Source organism: Acanthopagrus latus, chromosome 4 (assembly GCF_904848185.1).
Source record: "Acanthopagrus latus isolate v.2019 chromosome 4, fAcaLat1.1, whole genome shotgun sequence".
Classification (NCBI taxonomy): Eukaryota; Metazoa; Chordata; class Actinopteri; order Spariformes; family Sparidae; genus Acanthopagrus; species Acanthopagrus latus.
Window position 1 is genome coordinate 12,965,023 of NC_051042.1, and position 5,970 is coordinate 12,970,992.

The 5,970-nt window shown below is 39.9% G+C and overlaps 1 long non-coding RNA gene across 1 annotated transcript; it reads left to right on the forward strand.

Moving 5' to 3' along the window:
- The first annotated feature begins 708 nt into the window (after nucleotides 1-708).
- LOC119018526 lies at nucleotides 709-5,596 on the forward strand. Its single transcript, XR_005074778.1, has 2 exons — nucleotides 709-764; nucleotides 5,327-5,596. It is a non-coding gene; the product is annotated as an uncharacterized LOC119018526 (long non-coding RNA).
- The last annotated feature ends 374 nt before the right edge of the window (nucleotides 5,597-5,970 follow it).

Sequence of the window (5,970 nt, forward strand, 5' to 3'; positions counted from 1 at the left end):
TGAAAATCAAAATAGTATCTCAAAAATGTTAGATTATGACATAAGACCAATTAAAAAAAAAAAAAAAAAAAAAAAGATTACAATTTCAGAATTGTCAGCCTTTTGAGAAGTACGTTCATTCATTGCACTCAATACGTGGTCCGGACTACTTTTGCACAAATAACAGCATCAGTGGCACTGCTGAGATTCTATGGAAACCAAGGTTGCTTCAATAGTGGCCGTCAGTTCATCTGTATTGTCGGATCTGGTGTCTCTCATCTTCCTCTTGACAGTAGGTCAGGTCAGGCGAGTTGACTGGCCAATCAAGTATGGTAATACCAGGGTCAGCAAACCAGTTAGATGCTGACTCCCTTTTTCAGCAGGACTTGGAACCTACCCACCGTGCCAGAGCAAATAGTAACTGGTTTGCTGACCATAGTATTACAGCTTGATATGGTATAGAAATTACTGGTCTTATATATCATTTAATCTATTATTTGAATCTAGTAAATCACACAGGCAGTTGACTGACATTTTCATTAGTGGTGGGCATTCAGTATTATTTTATATCTGCAGTGTATCAATGCAAAGCTGGTAACCCCTCTAAACCAATAAGCCTTAATCCAATCAGTGCTGGATGGAAGAGGGGTGTGCTCATTATCCACACCTGCGGGTAATCAGACACAATCAATTCAAGAGGACAATTATTTGGTCCTGTGCTGTTGGAGTGACAATTATTTTTGATGTGAAGACAGTGCCAAGTATACCACGAGTGCCTGTTAAGGGTATGCAGTTGTTTACTCTGTTTCCATTTGATATAGTTGGAAATATGCAAATTGAATACAAATTAGTTTGTAAGGTGTCAGAAATTCAAATGTATTCACACAATGCACAAAACCGACATTAACCTTCGCCGATTATCCATCTTTCCAAATGTTCAAGTATAGAATCGCACAGCAAAATTGTGTCCATTGATGGATTATTCATTACAAACAAATCTTGACGATAAAATACTTACCCATGTAACTCATACAGATGTGAGGATTTAAAGCTTTTATTGTGTAATTTAATGTTTTGATTTCTGATAGCTGATCGGACAAAATATGTAGTTTGATGATGTCACTATTCGTTTTTCAAATTCATTGAAAAAAATATATTTTACAAGGTCATGAATGAAATGAGGCCCTAAAATAGATATTTTTAAGCATACATATGGAAGATAACATGATGCTTCTGCAAAACATTGACTGAAAATATATTTAATTTGTGTTCCATACAACATTCACATCCATGATCAACATTTTCATTGTTATATTGTTGTTTGGTTAAATACTGAAAAAAATGTACCCTGATGCTTGATGCCATGAACCCAATCACCAGAATAAATGTTAGCCAAGTATGTTCCTGCCACAGGTACATTACAACTGAACTTTTTATTTATTTCACTACTTTCCTTTCCTTTCATTTGTTTTGGTTGTTTTGTTTTTTTTTGTTTTTTTTTAATTTGTCTCTCGTCACAACGCTGTGCTAATGCTCTGGTCAGGTTTAGGTACAAAAATCACTTAGTTAGGGTTAGGAAAAGATCACAATTTGGCTTAAAGGTATGGCACAACTGCACATGGAGATGGTTTGACTTTCCTTGAAAAACAGCCTGTTTTGGTTGCCTCAAAAAACGCTGAAAATATCCCCAGGTGTCCTAAACAAAAAAAAAAAAAAAAAAAGCTATTGTGACTCGAACTCATTGTATCCTGGCAACTGTGCTGACAAAACATGCAAGTTTACTTTTATATTCAACTACATCCACAATCTTCTCATACATGAACTAAAATGTTCCCTTTTCTTCTGTTACTGTTTATTTTGTCTATTTATGTTCATTATTACTCTTAAGGTTTGTGTTAAGATGCATTAGGCAACATTGTATTGTATGTAGTCATGCCAATAAAGCCACTTGAATTGAACTGAACTGAATTGAAAATCGAATTGAAATAAGTTTCCTTTAAACGGCTGGCAAAACAAATTAGTTGTATAAACATTCATTCAAGGATGTTGTTCAAAATCATTTCAAGGGAAATGTTGACTGAAGTGTAGCTCCAGAAATGACAAGACAGATTGTGTGCAGGCTTTAGATATTGTGACAAGGTAAGAGATGTGATGTGAATTGTATTTAATTTGAGTAACACTTCGGTCTCTAGCTCAACACCATCTGATGCCTGAGATCACTTAGCAACTCAAAACGATAATCATTCCCTTCATCTTCATTTGAGAGGCTTTTGCTCAAATTTACACAGTTGCACATACAATCCAAATTAGCGTAATATACACTTTGCCATCATGAATGCATAATGATATGCGGCTCAATTATCATCGACAACTATGTCTGTACTTTTTGCATTATTACTTTTAGCAATTAGCATCCTGGAAATCATTGCCACCTTCCGGCAATAATTTCATCATAGGATGAAAATGATCTTATGCAGTCACGAGTTTTTCCCTCTCCAACCGGAGTCATAAAAGAATGAAACATAAACTTCTATGGACCCAGAAGAACCTCGTACTTGTATATGTGTTCCCACTCTTTTTTTTGTACATACACTGAATCTTTCCAGCCCTCCCTTTGGTAAGCCTCTAAATTCGCAGAGCTCGTGGGCTGTCACATCATCCCCCTCCGAGACAGGGACTTGGACAAAGCACAATGAATGAACAGTCGAGGAGTTGCAGTGCGGTAATGAGAGGGGGATGTCAGAGGAGAGAGAGGCTAGTCCTGATGTGCTGTCACAGAGGATATTCTCAAGGCCTGATCAGCCTCCTCTGCAGGCTAGACGCTCACACAGAAACGTGCATGCACGTGCACACACACACACACACACACACACACACACACACACACACACACACACACACACACACACTGAAGCCAAATAACATCCATGAGGCACATTGAGCTTTGTGCAAAACAAGGGCACGCACCATTTCTGAATGTGTAGCGACTCGACTTGAGCTGTGAGCATCCTGAGGGCCTCGCATGTCACCGCAGTCCATCATTCCTCACTCACCGCCACTGCTGACAAGGTCACAGTCTTCGGAGCATCTTCCTAGCTTGTGCCGAATTCACTTTTCCATGAAAGGAGCTGTCTCGTCCAATTAACCCTTCGAAACAGTATTTGATTGACAACTAGAAATGATAAACATTGCTAAACTGCCATATCCTTCAACAAGAATGTCAGAATCCGAGTTTAAGGACTGAGGTGACAGCTCCCGAGAGGCACTTTGGCGAGATAAAAAAAAAATAAAATAAAAGTGGAAAGACACTGGAAAGTTGGAGAAACTGTTCACTTGGTGTCTAGCGACCCAGATGTTGGCAGTTACAGTTCTGCAAACCGCACAAGTTCAAATGTGTACAAGTCATAGACAACAAACCATTGACATTTCCACAAAACTTGTGTTGGCATTACATGTGTCTGGCCTGACACTCATGTCTGGGAGTTGAGAGGACGGTGCTGACGTTGCAGCATTTCAACATTTGTGTGAAACCAGAGAGAGTTTTTAAAGGGACCTCAGGACAATCTACAGCCTTGTTTGTAGCAAACAAAAACCTTGTGTTTTTAACAAGACCTTGGACATCACCAGTTGTGTTTGCTGTGACCAAAACATGAATTTCGAACCAAAGCATGTTTTTGTGCTGAGACCTTACTAGAGTGAAGGCACAGCAATCGAGGCTTAAATAAGATTGTGCTTTTAAATCCCAAATGTCAGAATTACTATTTTACCAAGAGGAGCTTTAAGTCCAAAGGGAGTTCCAAAGTTTAGGGATTAGTGTTGAGACTGTAGGTCGGCAACCATCCAAAAGCGTTTGACAAACTGAGAAAACCCAAAGTGTCATTATTTGACGAGGTGGATATGAGACTCAAATATGAACTCTCTTATACAAACAGGAGCTTCAAGAACTGTAGAGAACCTGCAGCAGAAGACACACCTGTTATTTTTTTTTTTGTATTTAGTTTTCTTATTTTTTTGTTTTATTTTGAAGTCCGTACTTATCTCTGCGTTCATGTCAGTTACCCAATGTGTTCCGTGAAGCCCTGTGATGTCCTTGCTGTATTAAAACATACTCACTTTTCATTCAAATATTCTGATATGATAAGGCCGACCGCTATTCCACAATACATTGCAACCCGTTTCTCTTTGCACGCATCTCTTGACAATATATTTCTTTTCTTTTCTGCCTGGTTGGTTGTGCAAACAACTTTTTGAATTGTAGCGGCGTCCCTGGGTTGAAAGATTCAAATGAAGAAATGTGACCAGATATATTAGTGACCAATCCGGAAGCCAGCTAACATCCGTGGTTTTCACCTGCTCGAGCCTCACCTTCCTCTGAGCTCCCGAGCCATTAGGTCCAGTCCACATGTGGAATCACTTAACAACCAGTTCAGTTTGTGTTCGCGTCCATCTTTTTTGTCAACTGATTGCCCTTTTCAGGATCATGAGGAGCTGAAGCCTGTCCCTGCACAGATTTCTGTATGGGCATTTCTGCTCATGTAATGTCATCCCTAAATATCATCTCAGTGCAATATTTACACACAGGACATGGCAATTAAATGAGTAAAATGATTCACATATGAGCAGCCCTGTGCTGTAGTAGCTGCCATAAACAGGTGACCACAGAGGTTCCACAGGAAAAAAAAAAAAAAAAGGAAAACTATATTTATATCCTTATCGCAGAGAGCCAGAAATTGAGAGAGAGGACCTCATTCTTAAGTAAAGATTGATATCGACAGGTTTGCCCAGTAGGAATTGTGTGGCCAGCCGCTTTTTCAAGGCTCTCTGTATTCCGACAGTGGAGATGCCCCGAAGCCTCCAGTGACCCCTGCGTCCATATCTGACAGTACAGCTTTCATAAATGCCTAGATGGTAGTCATGATGAAGAGTGGGAGAGAGGGAGGGCATCTGCAGGAAGTTGGCAGCATATTTGAGTGTTTCCTCCCACGGGGAGCTGAAGCGACTCCCACATGGTCCTCTCGCTCACATGACCACAAGCCAGAAACTTGAGATCCCATCTCACTGAAAATAGGGGGTCAATGTGCCGTGGTTTTAGCTGTATGTTTAGAAAATAAAGCCGAGCCATTAATTGCTATTGTGCCGTGTGCGTGTATACAAACTCAACTTCAACTCAAAATAAAAGTGACTTATGACATTTTTTTTCTCAGATTTCAAATAACTCATTAGAAAAATGCCCCTTTTTTCTCAAATCCCTCTCCTTCCATTCCCCTTTCATCGTCTTTGGCAGGATGTTGAAACAAAAAAAAAAAAAAAAAACCTACACTCAAATGTTATTTGTTGCTATTTTTAGCGAGATCATTTTACCAGGATGCCGCTGCAGCCGGTGAGAGGAAGATCAATGCGGCGGTGAAAGATGAGGCAGACGATATCACAAAGGAACAAAAGCGTGGACGGGGAGTGGAGCGGACGAAAATGAGCCACCAGCCAGCGATAGGTCAACCAACACAGACGAGAACAAAGTGACCCTGAGAGGCAGGACGGCTTCACTGTTTGAGTTCAGCTGGGCGCTTATTCTTGAACAGCGATGTCGAACAAAAAAAGAAAAACAAACGTGTTCTCTGACAAAATCTCAGTTGTCATCCCTGTTGGATGTGTTTCAAAAAGTCATCCTACAAGTTTCTAAATACACAGGAAATAAAAAAAAAAAGTGAAGGCCTATCACTGGTTCACACTGTGCTGCTGTCTGAAAAATGTCAAAAGAAATAAGGCAGTAACACTGTCCTGACAGCACATGCACTATTAAGTATTGATCTCATATGTTGCTGTATAGCCCAGAGTTGTCACTCTCTTTGTGAGGCCCTGTCTGGAAAGTTTGTGTCTTTATTATCAGAGGTGACACAAGCTCTCCTAGTCGGCATCTGGTAGGAATTAATAAAATATGCTTCATCTCCAAGTTTCAGTTTGCAGTGTGTGTGTGTGTTTGTGTGTGTGCAC